Source organism: Eptatretus burgeri, chromosome 13 (genome assembly GCF_056783735.1).
Source record: "Eptatretus burgeri isolate ZD-2024b chromosome 13, Ebu_testis_v1, whole genome shotgun sequence".
NCBI lineage: Eukaryota > Metazoa > Chordata > Myxini > Myxiniformes > Myxinidae > Eptatretus > Eptatretus burgeri.
Genome location: NC_140973.1, coordinates 1,930,486 through 1,951,915, shown reverse-complemented (window position 1 = coordinate 1,951,915; position 21,430 = coordinate 1,930,486). Strand labels below are relative to the sequence as shown.

At 42.4% G+C, this 21,430-nt stretch overlaps 1 protein-coding gene across 7 annotated transcripts in view; it reads left to right on the top strand.

The window, feature by feature from the left end:
- The window catches only part of LOC147013670 (semaphorin-3A-like), a 138,057-nt gene that overhangs the window by 7,799 nt on the left and 108,828 nt on the right, over window positions 1–21,430 (top strand). For 2 of the 7 annotated variants that reach the window (XM_085850785.1, XM_085850786.1), the window contains exon 1: window positions 9,082–9,321. The exons of 1 other annotated variant lie outside the window; for it this stretch is intronic. The gene's annotated coding sequence lies outside the window, so the exon portion shown is untranslated. Of the gene's footprint in view, window positions 1–9,078; window positions 9,322–21,430 lie in introns of those variants that run through there. 4 more of the 7 variants (XM_085850792.1, XM_085850788.1, XM_085850790.1 and 1 more) reach the window with 4 other exon arrangements.

The window sequence follows — 21,430 nt, the reverse complement described above, 5'->3', positions numbered from 1 at the left end:
TTAGTCAGCTTGTATGTTTTTTGTTTTGTTTGTCTGTAATCACGTATAAATCACTCTGCAGAGCACAGTTATCATTGGAAATTTTTGTAACTTCGCATATCAGAGGCCTATAGAGGTCCCTTTCAGCGCATAAAATTTTGAAGGTCAAAGTCAAAGGTCAAGGTTGCTTTGTCGCAAATCAGGGTAGTCGACGAAACCCTTATTTTTTGAGTAATTTTAATCTAATCGTCTCCAAACTTTATGGGAATGTAGTATATGGTCTGGCGCTCAGCTGATTAGTTTTTGGTGGTGATTGGCCTTGACCTTCATAGTTAGCGCCTGAGGTCAAACATATTTGACCCCAAGGTCAAATTTTCAAGTTTTAGGAACCATATCGTGTAGTACCTCAAATTGAACACCTCAATGAGTGCTTTCTAGATATGTCAAGCTTGAGACATTATGACGTCATTTGGTGACGTTATGAGGCAAACGCATATTTTTCATGGTTACTCTGTAGAACTATTCTCATCGGAATCTCTCGTAGGCAGATATTCCTCAAGGAGTCGCTCCTGGTGGATAGCAGCTCTGTTCACCTCAGTGTGACCTTAAAGAAGTCACACGTGGTCACCTTTTGGCAAGATACGGGTCACATTGCGGGTGACATTGGTTTATTTGTTTGTTTGTTTTACCTTGAATGAGCATCATGTCCAAGTCGGACGTGACTAATCATGCATTTTATAATTCCAATGTTCTCTTCACCCTGACAGTGGGTCTGTATGTTGCTGTGAAGGACCATTCTCTTTCTACTCCTCAAAGAAGAGGAGATGAGTCGGTATGTGACAGGTATCCTGCGAGTTTACACATAAAGTAATGAACGATGAGACGGTTTAACATTAATGACATACAAGCCATGACCGAGCCGTTTCCATGATACATTTGGATGTGGGAATTTATTGGGTGACGTAATTCACTCGAGCATTTCCAAAGGACCATGAAAAGTCATTGTGGGGGTGCTCGGTGTCAGTTGATGAGTCAGTGAGTCCACACTGGCACTCACTCACGCATGCTGTTTGTATGCATATACATACATACATACATACATACATACCCCAGTGAGACTGACGATGCTTCTAAAATCCTGTCTTGTTTTCTCCATCTATCTATAATTCCAGCTGTGTGTGTGTGTGTGTGTGTGTGTGTGTGTGTGTGTGTGTGTGTGTGTGTGTGTGTGTGTGTGTGTGTGTGTGTGTGTGTGTGTGTGTGTGTGTGTGTGTGTGTGTGTGTGTGACTGCTGTTTCTCGACAACCACTGGTCTGATCTAATTGAAACTTGCCAGGTATATTGCTGGGGACCTGTGGATGTGCCTTTTTAAGGTTTGAAATTAATCGGACAAGTGGTTCCCAAGTTATGGCCAAGTTAGAGCACGTCCCCCATTACAGCCTGTGTGGTTGTTGTTTCTGGCATGCGGTTTGAAAGTTTTTATTTTTTTTTTTTGCACGTACGGCCACGCACTATTTTCTGTAATTATTTGAGATATACAAATAAAAAAGTCGAATTCGTTAGTTGGGCCCAATTATTATTATTATTATTATTATTATTATTATTATTATTATTATTATTATTATTATTACGAGCAGAGTACCCGCCTGACAAGCGATCTTGTTCCAAGCATGGAACACATTCTTCTGACACATACCTTTATTTGGGCGGTGTATAGGTAACTGACAGCTCTGTGTAGGCAAAAGAAACATGAAGTTACGTGCATGAAGGAAAAACATACCATCTGCTTAGAATTCAAAACTCCTCACTGCACTGGAAAACGTGGGGACAGTACTGTGTGTACACTACATGATGGAGACTTGTAATACCCTCCCACACCTGGAGGCGGCGCCACACAATACACATTTACATGGAGAATTTGCACCCCCTCCCCTCCCCCTCAACACCACTGGAACAGATAAAAACAACCCCATGCACTAATTGGGGTCATGCTGATCCTATGTAGCAAGTCTAGATGTAATAGGTCCATAACTGAAGGAGTAGTGCTACAAACAAAAAACTCAAACACCGGTCGGTGAATTATAGCAAGGATAAGGGAAGAAAGGCAGAAGTGATTGTGAATTTAACATTCCGTCTTTATTTAATTTTAACATTGTTCTTAACAAACGGGGACAGGAACAACGCAGGAATGATAGGCCGAATGGCATTCTCATGTGCCAACGTTCCCTGTGTATCTTTGTGTAACGTTGTTAAGAACAGGAAGAAATGGGGAGGATAGGACAGAGAATTGGGGGTGAGGGAAGGGGGATGTGTGACAGAGAGAGGACAGAATTTGGAGGGGGGGGTTGAGGACTTGGGATTGTGTGTGTGCGTGCGTGCGTGCGTGTGGGGGGGGGGGAGGGTTGGGGATGTGAAGTCACATTTTACATTATGCATAATTTCCATGAGTCCCAGATAGTCCCGTTGGGTCTTTTGGGTCCTCAAAGTCTTTTGGATCCCCTGCGTCTTTTTGGTCTTGGGGTTATTTTGTGTCCTCTGGTTATTTTGGGTCCTCTGGATCCTTTGGGTCTTTGGGATTCTCAGAGTCATTTGTATCCTTGGGGTCTTTTGGGTCCTCTGTGTCCTTTGGGTCTTTTCAGTCTTCGGCGTCTGTGCCACCAGCGCTGCTGGAGTTTTACCAGCAGCCTCTCCCATCACATCCCTGGAACTAATCGTGATGACTGGATCGCAGAGCGGCAGCCAATCGGCGTGGCTGGATCCCAAAAAGCGGATGTGCGAGGTGAAATTTTTTTTGAGGGTGATAAGATCCCAAGCAGAGCAGTTCAGAGCAGAGTTGAGTTCAGTTCTGAGGAGAGAGAAGAGCTTGAGTGGATTTGGTTTGAGAGGTCAGCTGGTTCGAAAGCGGCTTCAAGGTAAACCATGCCAAGCACTTGCACATGGGAATGCAACAGGACGGACGAAGAGCAGCAGACAAACGGAGTGTGGAGACGCGGGCTCCCAGGAATGGCCATCACCTCCCCATGGACAGTAGCTCCAATGCGTCTTGTAGAACCAACCAGAAACTCTCGGGCATAAAATAGGTCAACAGTGATTCTTCCCATCGTGACTTATCTCCCGACATGTCTTGCACACGCATCCTACACTCTTGCACCTTCCAGCGCACACAGCTCATTGACTTTACCTGCTTTTGCGGAGTGTCAACCGAACCCACAACAGTTCTTTTCAGAACTCTCATTACATGCACCCACATACACCGCACCTCTCACTCACCTGCACCACACACACCCTGTTCCTTACCACGTGAGCTGCCCAGCTCACATAGAGGTGGGACCGTGGTCGACACCATACCCCACCTCCTTCACTTCTCTGTATATCAACCTTTCTTCTCTCCTTGTCCTCTCTTCTCCTTGAGGAGCCTGTGTGTATAGAGTCGTGATCGGATGACTGATAAGGGCCTTACGTGTTCGGGGTAAGATCTTTCTTTGTGACACCGTTTTTGCTTTGTAAATATCTGCTTTTGCTAAATCTTTTCAAAATTGTTTCCAACCTGCCCGATCATCTTTTCCTCCATTGGTTACACAAAGTATGTAAATAGTGGATGGAGTTCTACCCCGCACGTTCGTTATGGTTAGTGTGAGTCAACATCCCACTGACGGTATCGCTCGGCCGTTCTGATTGGAAGGAGTGGGGCATTGAGAGTGCAGGCCTTACCTGGGGGGATTCATTTGCAGGGAAAGTAATGTGGGATTTGGACATGAGGACCTTCCCAAAATTTATCCTCTCAGGTGACATCTGTGGTTGCCTAGCAACCTTTGTGCCGCAGTGTTATCTGCAGCTCGTTGGCTTCAGGGTCATCGCGAAGCGGGTCCGAGTAGCCCCATCGTGACCGACAGAACCCGTAACGATATCTTGAGACCAATATTTACCTTTCCTGAATGAGAGGGTATTGCGTTTGGGTCCGTTTGTTTGTCTGTCTGTCTGTCTGTTTGTCCACACAGAACTTTCGTGTTTCTCTCCGCAACCGCTTGTCGGATTGAGACGAAATGTTCGCCATATGTGCGACTACTCATGTAGAATGTTTTAATCATAATTATGACGTCATAGGTCACGTGGTGTGGTAGCCATGTTGGAAAACCGGAAAGACTTTGGACCTCTATATATCTGAAACCACACCAAGGAAAAAATTGAAACTTGGTACATGACAAGTACTCCTTATGGGGAATGTGTGATTTTTTTTTGATGATGTCATCGGTGCTTTCTTTATGATGTCATAATTGCATATGTGGAATGCTACATCTGATCAGTATGAAAATTTTTGAGGGTCATCGAGGGATAAAATGGTCCACAGAAAAAAAATTCATGGCATCATCGGTCACGTGATTCGGCAGCGATATTGTGTTGTTTTTTTAAACCTTCAAAAATCCTCTTCTCTGAAATGGCTGAACAGATCGAGGCAAAATTTTACACGTATGACCACCTATCCATGAGGAACAAAAGATTCACACATATGATGTCGAAGGTCACATGGTTTAGCAGCCACATTGAGTTTACCCTAAAACCTAAAAAAATATATATCTTCTTCTCCAGAACGACTGGACAGATCAAGGAGAAACATCACACAAATGTTCCCCAAGCCATGCTTGTATAAGTTTGGTAAGAAATAATTGATGGGTCACATGGTTTGGCAGTGATATTGGATTGAAGAAAAATATTAAATAATGTTTTCTCTGGAACCGCTTAATCAATTGATGTGAAACTTCACAATTATGATTTAGTCATGATGGAGAATACATATTTTAAATTTCAATTTGAACAGATGCTTGGTCTGGCAGCCAGAATTATTTAATATTTTGATTTGGGTTCCTTTTTTATTTATTTTTTTATTTTTTGAATAAGGCTCATTTGGCTGTGCCTGGATAGGTTTGAGGGTAGAGGAGTAGCAGCTGAAATGTGAATCCTATCCAGGTTCCTCCTGATGACTTCATCTTTGCTTTTTGCTTGTTTGGGTTCCTTCTGATGACTCCAATGCAGGACTTGTACCGATTTGTTCTTCCATTTGATTTGAATTTAATTTATTTTAATCCCATTCTAAATTCAATTGAATAATGACAATAAACGTCATGGGTCAGGGTCAGGTGGCCGATCAAAGTGGAGTTGCATCAAAGCGGGACATCTTGGTACCCGGTCATCACTGCCAGCAGCAGTTATAAAGTGGTAGTTCTAATTATGTCTTTTATTGATTATGTAACACACCAGTACACAATCACCACTCAAGACAAGTCCTGGTGAGGGTCTGCAATCTCCGATTGCTTTTTCTTGTTTGTTTTGATATTCACCTGTAATTCTACCTGCGATAAAGCAAGACCATAACAAACCAGGAGATGTTCAATGGAGAAACGTTCATGTTATCATGGGGTTTGTTCCATTACCAATCATCTTGCTATCACTTTCCAAGCCAGTCGTTCCTTATCGACTGTTTCGTTGGAGTGCTTGCTTGAGCTCTAAAGCAACTTGGCGAGCGCTCTCCAAGCTGATCGGTAATGGAACACACACCTGGTCACCGCCAGCCTGATGAACATCAAACAATCTCGGAAAATATATTCACTGATGATTACTCCGTCAGCCTTTTGTGTTTAATTCGCTCCACGAGTTATCGAACTTGTGTGTGATGTTTCATAAACTTGTCAAGGTTAACTTACTTTGTTCGATTATATTAGTGAACTGGTCAAGGTTAACTTATCTTGTTGATTGGAGGGAGAGGGGAGAGAGGAAGGAGGGAAGGGGGGGAGGGAGAGGAGAGTTAGTGGGGAAGAGGGGAGGGAGAGGGTAGAGGATGGGAAAGGAGGGAGGGAGAGGGTAGAGGATGGGAAAGGAGGGAGGGAGAGGGTAGAGGGTGGGAAAGGAGGAATGGAGAGGATAGAGGGTGGGAAAGGGGGACTGGAGAGGATAGACGATGGGAAAAGGGGGAGGGAGAGGATAGAGGAAGGGAAAGAGGGGAGGGAGAGGGTAGAGGATGGGAAAGAGGGGAGGGAGATGGTGGGAAAGAGGGGAGGGAGAGGGTAGAGGGTAGGAAAGGGGGGAGGGAGAGGATAGAGGGTGGGAAAGGGGAGAGGGAAGAGGATGGGAAAGGGGAGAGGGTAGAGGGTGGGAAAGGGGGCAGAAAGAGGATGGAGGGTGAGAAAGGGGGAAGGGAGAGGGGAGACGGTGAGGATGGGGGAGGGAGAGGGTAGAGGGTGGGAAAGGGGGAGGGAGAGGGTAGAGGGTGGGAAAGGGGGAGGGTAGAGGATGGGAAAGGGGAGAGGGTAGAGGGTGGGAAAGGGGGAGAAAGAGGATGGAGGGTGAGAAAGGGGGAAGGGAGAGGGGAGACGGTGAGGATGGGGGGAGGGAGAGGGTAGAGGGTGGGAAAGGGGGGAGGGAGAGGGTAGAGGGTGGGAAAGGGGGGAGGGAGAGGGTTGAGGGGAAAGAGGTGTGTGAGAGGAGTGTCGGTGGAGGTCCAGTTGAGTTAAAACAAAATCACAAATCTTCGATGTAAAGGATTCTCCATGACAGGATTAGTAATTAGCAGTGATTAAAAACACCCTTTGAATTTTATTTCGATGAGGTTGTTTTAATTCAGTAAATCGTCCCAATAGATGAGACGAACAACCATCGAGCATGAGGATGATCAAACAGTAAAAGATCCATGGGGATGGGGACGTGTTCGAAAAACATCCTCATCAAACTAATCCCGTGATCTTTGACCTTTTCAATCATATTAGGGATAAATAGGAAAGTTAGTATTTCATCAATGGGGGCTGTAAATTGTCCGCGATGTTTGGACATCATTTATTTGGCTAAAACTACCAAGGATTTATTCCTCGGGAAGAGGATCAGGCGATGGTTTCATTGCCGAAACGGCAGCTGCTCCAAACAGCTGTGTGAGGTTAGTGGGGATCCGTGGTCCGAGAGGATGGCGCCACCATGGCCTCTCTCCCATGAGTGGGCCTAGGCAAGATGGCCGGTAAATCCACCCATTTCGATCTCGGGTTTCAAGATGCCAGAGGCTCGCTTTAAAGTTCAGCTCCACTAATTGGGAATTATTTTTCTCAGGTCTCGCTCTTGCACCAATCTCGTTGGATTCGCTCACTTTTCATTTCCTTCAGACGTTTCTCAATACAGGAACACCATTGTGTCTTTGTGTAACTGCACCATTTTACAAAGCGAACTGCCTTACATCACATGCATCGAGAAATTGTGGGAAGCATGAAGATCCTCGGGGAGATGATGTCCTCCTGTAATTTTAGAAGTGTCAGCAAACTTATATTGCCTGCAATATCTCTTATGTGACGGGAAAGATTTTGATTGCCTGGTTTTCCATACCAAACATTCCACACACACACACACACACACACACACACACACACACACACACACACACACACACACACACACACACACACACACACACACACACACCTAAACATGCACACGTGAAGGTGGAAACCCCCCCACCCCGAGTTGGTACTCGGTCTATAAACACTCACACGACTTCAAACAATGGCAGACTTAGTTGTTTGTTTCAACCTCGTCAGACTGATCACCGTGAGGGCATTCCATGTGTCCAATAAGTGGATGGAGGTTTCCTTGAATGTCTTTGGACTGATGCAGTTTCAGGTTGCATGTCTTACAGGCAAATCCTGACCAGATCGTGTGTTTAATGCACACCCTGACAAACCTTTCAAATACTCTGAAAAGCTACACTTTGAAAAAACCAACAGTGATTCCTATTCAAATGTCAATCATGCTCTTACTCTTACTATTAAAGGGCAGCGAGGCGCTCCTGTTCCTTCAGTGTCCTCAATGGTGCTCCATAAACGCAAGTCTGTTTAATTGGCTGCGCGAATGGAATGTCTGCCCAGATATTGATGGAATCCACAGGCAGACACAAAGTTTCCTTCATTTCAATGTCTCTGCCCTTTCATTGTAACTGTATTTCATGAGCAGCTCCTCTATAATTAGGCCATGCCGTTCGTTTCAGCTCTAACTTGTTAACGTAGCACTCGTTTAATGGTGGAGCGTCGAGCCCATTATCATGAAATTCACAATTCGCTTGATAATTTAATAAAATAACCTCATTTCCTTGGCCAATTTGTTTGAACATCATCATATTGTCAATAATGCATTTTGCAAGTCTGGGCTATCCTCGAGGGTCCTTCATTATAGAAGAGAGACGTCGTTTTACAGTTACGTCCCCACCAAGAGAAGTACATATTCATCGTCACATCTCTGAGGGTTCATCGATCAGTGAATGCTCCAACACAAACAGAGAAATAAAATAACTGTGAATCACCAGTGTGACCACTCCTTGGCTTTTTTCACAAGATCTTGGCTTTTCGTTGTTCACCTTGGCGTCTTGGTTTTCTATAGGTTTTCTTGGCGTATCGGTTTTCTATTATCATCGATTTTCCGAAACCTTGTGAATTCCTGGCTTTTTTCATTGGCTCACCTTGGAATTTATAAAAATGAGGAGTGGTCACACTGTGAATCACTGTTCAAAGTTTAAAATTGTTTTCAAATGACAAAATACAAAATGTCAGCTTAAACGGCCTTCAAAGAGTGTGAGCAACAACAATGGCTTCGTTACTTCCGTTATTGACTACTTGGATACTTTGTGCCATAGACCACCTGACGACCCCTTGTATGACTGAGAGTGATTCATCCTTTGTAAGTAGTATTGCTAACTTTCTTGCTGTAATTGAAACTGTAAATCTTCAGAAAAAGCAGGGTGTTCAAAAACTATCCTTCGTGAACGTTACATAGGATATAACGTTTGACGAGCGAAATGAAGAAAAGGTATGAATGTTGTTGGAGAAGGTAAAGGTTGTGATCATTTCTCCTGCAACGCTTGTACACACGGATTGGGGTTTCAGGAACTCGAAAGAGAATCCATTATTTGTTCTGAGAGCAGGGTAACACCAAAAGGATCCTTGGGGACAAAGGGTGATAAGGGCCGCTGTTGCTCCTCCGTTGCTTATAATCTCACTCCACATTCACACTGTTTATCACCCTGCCCGAGCTCACCCTGTCTTTGCCTACTCCTCCCCTCACAGCTCCCTCCTCCCTCTCTCTCTCTCCCTCCTTCCCTCTCTCTAGCCCTCTCTCTAGCCCTCTTTCACTCTTTCGCTCTCCCTCCGTGACTCGCCCGAGCGTGGAATTTGGCGCCGGAGTCACTCTGGGCGGAGGGAAAGAATGAGAGAACGAGACCAGGGGTGAGGTTGAGAGAGAGCGAGTGTTTGTCTGGCACGAAGAGGATTGGAGAAAGTGCATGAGGATTGGACTCTGACCAGAGGCAGGCTGTGTCAGGTGAGCAATTTTGTGCCGTGTGAGAGAATCAAAGATGCGGAGAATTGGAGTCTGGTGAAGGTGCGTGTTGTTTCGGTAGATCATCAAAGTAGATCTCGGTTTCCCACAAAGCACCACAAAGTGGTGATCCATGCGATGCGCATCCTCACGTTTGTTGGCTGTTTGCCATTGCGCAGTGCCGTATCCTCAGGTCGATTTGCCAAACACCGCGCCATATAATAGCAGCCCTTTGGCACGCTAATCCCATGAAATGGTCATTGCGCTTCTTATTTGACATATTTCCTCATAATTGTACTTTTTATTATTATTTCTTCCTTGTCTTCAATCATCATGATCCTCATCTGTAACTTGCTTTGCAATGGTTACAATAACAGAATCCTTTAAGCATTATATTTATATGGATTTCCAGACAGATAGAAATTAGATATGACGAAAGTCCAAGACCAACAAGTTTTGTTTTATTTCCAATTTGGAGTCCCTTGATCCATTTAACATTTAAACCGTTTACATTAGTAAACAAGGTGTTTTCAGATTGTTCCTTCAACCACCTGCCGGTTGCTTCAGTCGGTTCCTCGGCCTCCGTGAATGGGCGACCACACAGGTGTGACTTAATTCAAACATTGAAACAGATATAATAGTCACTGGGGCCTTGAACCTTGCTGAGCATGAGCGATCGAGTTGCTCAAAGGCATAGTCGCATATGGTCATGTGAACAGGTATGTTATCGAAAGGGAGAAACACACCTTTTGTCCACATCCCTCAGCATTTGACCTTATTGTCAAAAGTTACCGCTGCCAATCATGACTGCTGAGACCTTGGATGTGCCCAATGCTCGTGGATTATGGTGAAAACGAGAGTTTGAGAAGTTACGTGTTTTGTAAATATTTCAGGAATTTTATGTCACGATCCTCTACGATTAAGGCTTCAACCTCGGTGACAGATTGTGGGTTCGGTTGCCTCTGCCATCCATCCTGATGTGGTGTCATATTCAAGGGATTGGCATTCATAGTTTAGGTCAGGCACCTGTACATCTCATTGGGAATATGAGGTGCACGTTCGCCTGACATCCATACCACGTGTAAGTGGATTTCATTGGATCTGCGATCTTCTTTACATGAGCATTTGATGACCCGTATTAACATTAATATTGGTAATATCCATCAATGTGTGCCCGAGTAACTGTGTGGATTACAGTCTAAACAAGCAAACGATGCCAAGCCCATTAAGGTAATGGCATATTTATAACAAACTTATAGGTAAGTCTGCAATCTGCCAAAAACCACTGATGTTCGGAGGAAACGAATACCCCATTTGTAGGAAACTTTGCAAACCCTCTGTATTTTGTAATTGCAATCAAAAGGCAAACATTGAATACAATGAATGCTCCACTTGGACAGGTGCATCGAAACTTGTTTTTCTCAACACCGCCAAACTACACACTACAGGTTGGCCTGAAAGTCGCTTCACCCGTGATAGATTTCTCACACCTCCCTCCCTTCCCCTGCGGAATGTGGCAACACCGACTCGACGTTCGACTCAGTCGGAAGGTAGGCCGCGTGGCAGATACAAGCGTTGCGGTGTCGAAGAGCGACTGGTTGCTCGTGTTTGGGTGACTCCACAAATGTTACACAAGATGTCTACGAGGACTTGACAATTAATTCAGTGGTACAAGGAAGATGATGGAGGGCATACAGATACAATGACTGATTAATTATTGTAGGTACTGCACAATACCAACCTGTACATGACACTGTTTAAGAAGGACTGCTTTACTGGGATGGACAAAAGCGAATTCTGGTCCACCCTGAACATCACCTTATCCCAAGGAATTTCTTTTGGCCTCCTTAAAAGTGTACAGGTGTTGCAATAAAACGCATTTCCTTTTTCACTACCATTTACACAGCATGGTCGCTCAGTTTACACGCAGTGCCCTCATCCAAATGGAAATCTGCAATATCACGTGGAACTGGGAATGGAGTGTAGCAACGAATGGGATTCGAGAGTCGAGGAATAATTCGTCGTTCTTTTGACTTTTGAAGCATTCTTACTCTTCACAATTGTATATTGTATTCACCTCTAACAGATTATGCCTGGTGTTGGCTTTATGGTTAGGGTGGTGGGCTTTGGATCCGAGGATCCTGAGTTCAAACCCACTCAGCTGTTGAATTAATACCAGGTGGGGTTTACTTGGCGTGTCATCCTTCTGAGGTTGGCAAAATGAGTACCAGCTTGCTGGTATCCTGTGTCGGAGTGGCGACCCGTCCTGGATCGTGCCCAAGAGCCAAGGAGACTACTTAGGCAGCACCAACGCTCTGCACAGATCTCCTCCTCCTCTGACATATTGTTTACCCTTTGTACACAGATTCATGGTTTCTGTTCCACCCACGTGATCGATCCTTTTTATGTTGTAAGTGCAGGACAAGGGTCAGACCTAAAATCATTCGAAATGGCCTGTAACAGTGGAAGGGAATATGAGTCAAGCACAGTGAGTGGATCATGGCATCACAGGTAGACAATCCCAGGTTAGGCAGGTGGATTATCACCACCATGAAGGTTGTTAATGAGTCAGCTGAGTTGTTACCGACATTCCTCTGTCGTGATGTGTCAGTTCTCTAAAAACGAACTAAACTTCCTGAAGCTTAGAATCGAAATCCTTCATATTTACTTTTGCCTTCAGCTGGATTCTAATTCCCACAACTTCTGGGAGAACATAAACAAGGGAGAACTAGAGGGGGAACACTCGGGAGTGCAAAACCTCCGCCGCCAATACTGCTGGGTCACTCAAGTGAACCTTATATCTTATTCATTAAATATGATGTCAACAGTGCTGACAGAGTTATAGTTCTTTTCTCCATTTTTTTTTGGGGGGGGGGGTTGGAAATCACTTAAAACATGTAAAAATGCAAAAAAAAAAATCAAAATTTTGTTGAAAAAAAAGTTGCAAAATTTTTTTTTCTCTAATAATTTTTTTGGGGGGGGTTGGAAATCACTTAAAACATGTAGAAATACAAAAAAAAATTTCCCCTTTTTTTGGGGGGGTAACAATTTTTTTGGGGGGTTGGAAATCACTTAAAACATGTAAAAATGCAAAAAAATTAAAATAATTTTCTCAAACAATTTTTTTTTGGCGGTGGGGGTTGGAAATCACTTAAAACATGCAGACATGCAAAAAAATATATATTTTTCTCTAACAGTTTTTTTGTGGGGGGGGGTTGGTTGAAAATCACAAAACATGCAGAAACGCAAAAAAAATGTTCTCTATTTTTTTTGGGTGGGGGTAACAATTTTTTTTTGGGGGGGTTGGAAATCACTTAAAACATGTTGAAATGCAAAAAAAAATCTTTTTTGGGGGGGGTAAAAAAAATTGGGGGGGTTGGAAATCACTTAAAACATGTAGAAATGCAAAAATATATATATTTTTTCTCTAACAATTTTTTTTTGGGGGGGGAGGGGGACCAAGTCCAAAATTTAATGGCATTATCCTTGGACCATACCTAACCCCCCCCCCCCCACCAAGTTTTGTCGAAATCCGTCAAGGAGTTTTTCCGTAATACTGTTCACAAACAAACAAACAAACAAACAGAAAGGTGTGAAAACAGTAACCTCCATCCATCTTCGAAGATGGCAGAGGTTAACAAAGCAGTTCCTCCATCTTAAACAAAAAAAATTCGGCCAAACAGCAAAGAAGCACAAATTGATAGAACATTGAAATGAGCATTTCAGAAAACCTTTGGTTTGACATAAACACGTAAACAAGCCTGGTTTTACTTCAAAAACATTGCATTGCTTACAATTATCAAGATTACAATAAATTAATTATATAACACCCATGCAAGAACACATTACAAATTATTTTCACGTGAGCAAAGGTACCTAGCGTTGCCGGGCAACGCCGGGTACCTCCTCCCACTCCGTCCCCTGCCTCCTACCATCCCACCTCCCTTCCATCTGGACTCCCACCCCACCTCTTCCTCTCCCTCTTACCACCTTCATCCTTTCCCTCCCATCCTTAAGAGTTATGGTGTTAGATGAGCAGTAACATTACCTTTAAATTGATGTATTGGTTGTGTTTGTACTATTTCCAGTTTTTTAATAATTCGCAATTAGCGAATTTGAGAGGTTACATGACTACTTTGCCGATCTTACCAATAGTTTTAACGTCCTAATTAAGTTATTTTTCACATCTGATACCATATTTGACGATCGGAGCTCACCATGTCACCAATTATATAGGTATCTGGGTTGAAATTCAGAAAAAAAATGGCCGTTATAGAAAACACTAGCAGGGACCGGTGAACCAGTTCTGCAGAAACCCTCCCTTTATTTGGGCGGTTTATAGGTAATGAAGCGCTGCCTCACATGCTCCGAGAAGTTTATGTTTACTGCTAACAACCCAAAGTTGATTTTAGTCATCTGCACACTTATTGCCAAAAACAATGTTATGAATTTGTTTTATGTTCCCAGAGTTCAGGCGTCCAAGTGAAAATAAATGATAAATTACAAAATGAAAGTGTCAATCAGGAAAAGAAAAACCTGTTGTTTTATCCATCTCACTGAACCAAATGTTGCATATTAGCGTTCTAGAGGCACCGCCTTTGTTTCCATTGGCATCATGTGTGCTTTGTGATGGTGAACAATCCTGATAATCAGTAAAAATAAACAAATAAATAAATTCAGTGGCGGATCGAGGGGGAGGGAAGGGGGAATGGGGGCCCCTGGTAATTCAGTTTTTCCCTATAGCCTACGTCTGTTGTAATGAACTATAAAAGGCTTTGTTTAAGCGGCTGTCACACCTTGACGATTTAGCCAGCGTATGCCGATGTATGACAAATTTGTCTGAAACGCTGGCACACGTCGAATACGTTATGGGTAAGTTTTGTATACGTTAAGAGCACGCTGAAGCACGCTGGCATACGTCGTAGTACGCCGAGCTCGTCGACAAATTTTAACACGCTCAAAATTTTTTGACGTATGCCAGCGTATGACTCACATGTTCCGCATACACTGGCCATAAGTTGTAGGCACGTTACGCGATCGTTGACACACGTTACTTGTAAGTTACTCATAAGTCGAAACACGTCGAGGTAATGTTTAGCGTACCCGAAACTTATTTCTAACCTATGAGTAACGTATCTCCAACGCATATTGATGTATGTAGACGTATTTGACGTCTTCCGGACGACCACAGAACTTACTGAACGTGTTTCTAACTTACAGCTACCGTATAATGGCGTATTGGCAGCGTTTAGGGGAATTGTTATATATACAAATGGGCTTCACAGGAGGAACCCATCAGTGTTCCAGACTCATGTTTTTTTGGGGTTTTTTTCGGCATGACGGTGATGTTGACACTTCGATTTATAGTGCGGTTATAATATAATATAATTAATCGGCTGCCGCTCAACGATTTAAATCATAACATAAATCATAATGAAATCATAACATAAAAATGATTTAAATCATAACGTCCATTAATATGCAATTGTGATGTCATAGCGAGGAGACCTATCATGTCATAAAAATTACACTCATTCCCAATGAGGAGTACTTGCTAGGTGCCAAGTTTAAATTTTTTCCTTGTATTGGTGCAGTTTCAGAGATAAAGAGGTCCAATGTTTTTTTCCGTTTTTCCAATATGGCTGCCATACCACGTGACCTACAACGTCAAAATCATCATTGAAACATTTGACATGAGTAGTCGCACCAATGGTGAAAATGTCGTCTCAATCCGACAAGCGGTTGCAGAGAAAAACACAAAAGTTTTCTGCGAACAAACAAACAAACAGACAAACGAACAATTGAAAAATCACTCAGAGTGACAACTTGGCAAAACAGAACAAAGTAGAATGGCACTCGGTAAAGCGCATACCTCTACCAGGTGGAACAGTTTATGTTTTGTATCCCACTGATGGGCTGGATCCGAACTAAAATTCAATCCGCTTGTTCTTGTCACCTATTCAACTCATCCACCTTGTTTTGACATAACTCGTCCACAACTTTTTGAGATCTATCTATCAATTTTAGAAATTAGGCCTGTGTTGACCTTTTGAACTTAAAATTAATTGGTAGTTGAATTCAGTGACCTGACATGAAAATGCTCTTCAAATTTCAAGTCAATCGTATGAAAATTGAGGATTTTAGAAATTTAGGCCAAATTGGCCTTTTTGTCTATTTTGACCTTTTCGCGTGTTTACCTCAAGATTAATAGGTGGTTGAATTCAGTGAGCTGATATGCAAATGCTCTTCAAATTTCAAGTTAATTGGATTAAAATTGATGATTTTAGAAATTTGGCCTATGTTGACCTTTTGGTCTATGTTGACCTTTTCACCTGTGGTGACCACAAAAATACAAGGTGGTTGAATTCAGTGACTTGATGTGTATATCCTTTTCAAATTTCAACTCAATTGATTGAAAATTGTGGATTTCGAAAATTTGGCCCAAATTGGCATTTTTGCCTATTTTGACCTTTTGGCTTTTGTTTACCTCAAAATTAATAGGTGGTTGAATTAATTGACCTGATGTGCAAATCCTGTTCAAATTTCAAGTCAATTGGATGAAAATTGAGGATTTTAGAAATCCCACATAAGTTGGTGACCTTTGTCCTATGTTTAACTTTTGGTCTATGATGACCTCAAAAACAATCGGCTTCTTCCTTATGACAAACTCTACCATGTGGTGAAGTTTCGTGAAGATCGATTTAAAATTGTGACCCGTCTGTGATAAACAGACAGACAGACAGACAGACAGACAGACAGACAGACAGACAGACAGACAGAATAACAAAATGGACTACCCAATATACTCGAAAAATCTTCGATTTTGCAAATAACAAACAGACAGAAAGGGGTGAAAACATCACCTCCTTCATCTTCTGTGGTGGAGGTAATAAAAATATCAATATATTTTGCAAGTTAACTTCGATTCACTAATGAACATCGAAACCACTGCCCTGACACGAAGATCTCCAGAGTCGTATATTCATCTCGTTCCATCCAACCAACGGCACCTGACTGACCATGATGTCCACATCTGTTTCTCCTTCCAAATTGTTTTTGCAGAACCTCAGATTCCTGTCTCAGAATCTTTCTTTCCACTCAACCTCCCACATCAAACACCTGTCCAGTTATTTTCATTCTCATCCACCTTTCTCTTCATTTTGCATTTCTCCCGCAGCTCACACGCCTCTGCTCACAAGTACTGGAAGTCCACATAAGGGATTTTGATTATATTTTCAAACTATCTGCAAGTGAGAGGGACACAGGGAGAGATAAAAACATGTAACAAGTAAGCACTTGGTTGCTTGAGGTACACAACTGAGTAAACATTTGAGTCGAGTAACAATCCAATGAGGGACGCAATTGAATGAGAACATTCGAGTAGTGTAACAATACATTGTGGGACACAACAGAGTGAACATTCGAGTAGTGCAACAATACATTGTGGGACACAACTGAAGTTTTTCTTCCAGTTATCAAACATTTTTCTTTTCCCTGTGGAAGTTTCTAATTCTCTCCAAACTGGCCTCTTTGGCTTCACTTCACAATGGCCGAAGTCACTGCATTCCAAGTTAAAAAAAAAAAACCTCTCTTATCCTTGTTAATCAAGCTTGGAATGAAGGTTGTGTTGTTTCTTTTCCTGGATTGGTTTTGTTTATTTTAAATATAATAAAAAAAAACTCAATACCCTTTATCCTATTGAAAAAAATACAACTATTAAACATTTTGGTACATTCTAAGATGTCCTAATTTACACAATGAAAATGAACAAATTATGTAAATGAGATATTTTAACTCAAACTGGAGGTATACATATCTTATGACCGAAAGGAGAATTGATTCCCAGAGTTCATTGTCATTCAAATGAGGAGTAATTGGTTTGTGAGTGCCAATGGAAATTTCGGTCAACAGGCAGCACATGCTCTCTTTTTAACAGTAGCCAATAATGGAGACAAAACTAAATAAATAATGAAATCGATGACAATCAAAACGAAGACTCTGTGCTGTCATGATTGGAATGTGTGCTCTGAGTCTGCGAGGCTCGAGGTTGGATTCCGATGCTGGCTGAGTCATACAAAACACTTTCAAAATGGCTGCTTCCTTCTCTGATGATCAGCATTTGAAGGATAGAACACAGATAAACACCATAGGTTAGCATTCATGTTGAGGAGAAAATCCCTCCTTCGTTCCTCTGGTGTGTGGAGGGAATAGCGATGTCATGAAGGACGCCGTACTGACCATAACCAGGGTGCTCTCTTCCCCCAACACCAGTGGCTGTGTTTGTCCAAAGTCAAGTCTGGCATTGTCTTGTGTATTTGTCTACCCGTATGTACAGTATGTGATTGATGTGGCAACTCATCCACGAGACTCAGACTCTGTAAAAAAGAAAGAATCACATATTTTGGATTATTATATTATAAGCAGATAGTAGAAACAGTGATTGGATTTTTTTCTTTTCTTTTCCACCATATTATTAAAAGTAATGTTCTATCACATTAAATAATGCAGGATTCTTGATTAAACCTTTTACTTTGAGCAGTGTACACAAAATAGGAGTGTGTAGTCCCGATGTACAGGTAAAGTAATTATGTTTACCTTGTATGGACTATTAATATGATTACGGTTAAGAAACACTTATTGAGAGAGATTTTATCTCCAAGACACATCTGTGGATTGGTTTGGTGACAAGAACAAGCTGATTTGATTTTGGTTCAGGTCTGGATATAGATCTGGCCTATCAATGGGATACAAATCATGAAATGTTGAGTCTAGCGGAGGAATGCTCCCCACTGAGTGCCTTTCTAGTTTACTCTGGAACTATCTCCATTAATTCCACAAAAAAACCTCTGCATCTCTGGTTTATACCCTGATCTTTGAAATGCTAATAATATCTCCTCGTAACCACCTCCTTTCTCGTGTATAAAGCCCCGTCTCTTTCAACCACTCCTCATAGCTGAGTCTAGCTCGGCCCGTGTTGTGGAATTTTGTTTCTTAACCGACTCGGTGGAAATCCTATACCTCAAATTGCAATTCACAATTAATTCACTGTCCACAACGAAAAGTACATTTCATCAGAGAACATTTATTTTGTAGTACCACAGAATCCAAAATACTGAGATGTAAACATCCATAATGATTTGCACTAAAGTAAGCTTACATTTCCTGATATATATACTTTGGTAGGAGCGGAGGGGTCTGATAAGCATAAGGCAAAATAATTCAAAACGCAATACGTCTCCACTGGGTGGAAAGAGAATGACATAATCATGGCAAAAGTTGCTGTGTTATCAACCAGGTCACCTTGTTTCATAGTAACACATTCCTTTTAACAATATTTAGGTCAAAAGACTCTTGGGTAAAGGGAAACATAACTGACAGCCAATTCAACGACAGCATAAAAAATTAAATTTATAAAGCACCAGCAACAATTATAATTGAGAGTACATGAATATAATTATTTTCTTCCACACCTGGAATCAATCTAGTCGCCCGACGCTGAACTCTCTCTCTATGGCATCTATGTCGTCCCTGAGTTGTGGTGACCAAAACTACACACAATATTCCAGATGTGGCCCTCACTAAATTCCTGTACAATGTTAACACCTCTTTTAATTTATAATTGATCCCCCTCCAAATGCAAACTAAAACCGTATTTGTTTTACCTTTAGCTGCCTGGCACTGTGCTGCCTGCTTACCTCCCATATCTATTACCACCCCCAGATCCTTCTCCTGTGTGACACGCTCCAAGATTACCCCTTACATCCTGTAATCTCTATTTTCATTGTTCTTTCCCATCCCCAACACCTTACACTTGCTCAGGTTAAATTACATCTGCCAATCTTTTGCCCAATCCATACAAGTATCAATACTCTCTTGTATCTGATCACCACCCCCTCTGATATCACCCTTACCTCCAAACTTTGTGTCATCTGAAATTTTGGAAAGCTTACTCTTTACCACATTATCCAAATCGTTGATGTAAATAATGAATAGTAATGGTCCGAGTACTGATCCCCGAGGTACCCCACTACTTACCATCCTCCCAGCAAGACATCCTCCCACTCACAGCCACTCTTTGCTTCCTATCACAAAGCCAGTTTCCTATCCAATTAGCTACCTGACCAGCCACTCCACAAGCCCTCACTTTGGCTCACAACCTCCGATGTGGTACCTTATCAAATACCTTCTTAAAGTTAAGATATACTATATCCACTGCCTTTCCATCATCCACCCTATCAGACACTGCTTCATAGAACTCTAAAATATTTGATAAACAGGAACTACCTTTGGTAAACCCATACTGACTACCTTTAATTAGTTTGTATTTGTTTAAATGGTTCTCATCCGATCCTTAACTAATGTCTCCAACACCTTCCCCACAACTGAAGTCAAACTAACAGGTCAATAGTTTCCCAATTCTTCTCTGGATTCTTTCTTAAATAATGATGTTACATTTGCAATTCTCCAATCCTCCGGCACCTGTCCTGACTCCAGTGAGCTATTGAGAATATCCGTTAACATCTTGCTTACCTGCTCAGCACCTCCATCAATACTCTCGGGTACATATTATCTGGACCCGGAGCCTTATCAACTCTTAGATTATAATCTAAGAGTAATTACCGAGCTGTTCCTTTACTTCCTCCACTCCAACCTGGATCTTCTGTAAAAAAAAAAATCTCTTCCTCACCTCCTTGATAGATACTCTCAGTTATTGGCAATTCTCCTGACTGTTCTTGTGTAAAGTTGAAGAAAGGTACCTGTTTAATAAGCCTGCCATCTCATTTTCATCACTGACAACTCTCCCGGTGCTATTCCTCAATGGGCCCACACTGCTCCTAACCTGTTCTTTCCCCCTGATATACTTAAAGCCTTGCTGTTATGTTTAATATTGTTAGCCATGTCCTTCTCGTACTCTCTTTTGGCTTGTCAAGTTATTTTCTTAACTTGGCTCCGTTTACTCCGATAGTGATATAAATCTCACTCCAGTCCTGTTATTTTATACCTAATAAATACCTTCTGTTTCTCCTTAGGATTGTTCCTTATCTCACTACTCAACCACCCTGACCTCTTTCTACTTCTACTTTTATACCTCATTGGAATGTACTTAGACCTAAGTCACATTTGCCACGGCGGCCGTGGGGTCTCCAAAATCTACGGCCACGAGCAATTATACGGCGGCCACAGTATTTCCATGGTCACACAATGTAGCAGTCACATATGTTTTTATTTTTCAGGGAGCCGCACGGCGTATTTATAAATTGTGGAGACCGAAAATGTGGGGTTGCCGTACGGTCTTTGATTTGATGTCGCACGGTGACCTTAAGGGGGCCCTGTGGCGGCCATAGAATTTAAAGGCAGACGCAAGGTAGCCTCAAGGTGCCCGCAAGGCGACCGCAGGGGGGCCCTAAGGCGAACGTGCGGCCAGACGGACGGTAATGAGTGGGTTCATTTTTTTTTTAACCAGTTTTTTTTTTCGGCTTGTCTAATTGCTACGGCGAACGTAGAAATGAAAACAGTTATAACTCCGCGTTATAATTCTACGGCGACCCCTTCGGCCTGTAAAAGATAGCCAAACGGCGTAGGGCCTTCCTGAGGCCACCACAGAAACTCTGCGGCCGCCGCACGTTTCTGTCAATTCAGAGGGCGTACGGCCGCCGTATCCTCGCCGTAGAGCAAATGTGACTTAGGCCTTACTCTGCACTCCACACCTTTGATCCTTGAAGGTTTCCCATTTTTCTGATGCTAATTGTCCTGTTGTTAGAGTCTCCCAATATACATCACCCAACTCTCTCCTCATACCCTCAAAGTTTGCCTTCCTGACATCTAATATCCTCACCCTCCTATCCTGAACTCTTACCCTTAATAGAATCTTTGCACACACAATGTTATTGTCACTTGCTCCTAAATGCTCCGTAACCTCCACTTTCTCCACCATATTGGGATTGTGACTTAAAAGGAGGCCCAACACTCCACACCCCCCTAGTGGGCTTATGTACAAACTGTGTTAAAAAGCAATCCTGGACGAAAACTAGGAAATCCTCATCCACTCTTCCCTTTCCCTGTTCCTGGACCCAATCTATCCCTGGCAAGTTAAAATCCCCCATAATCGATA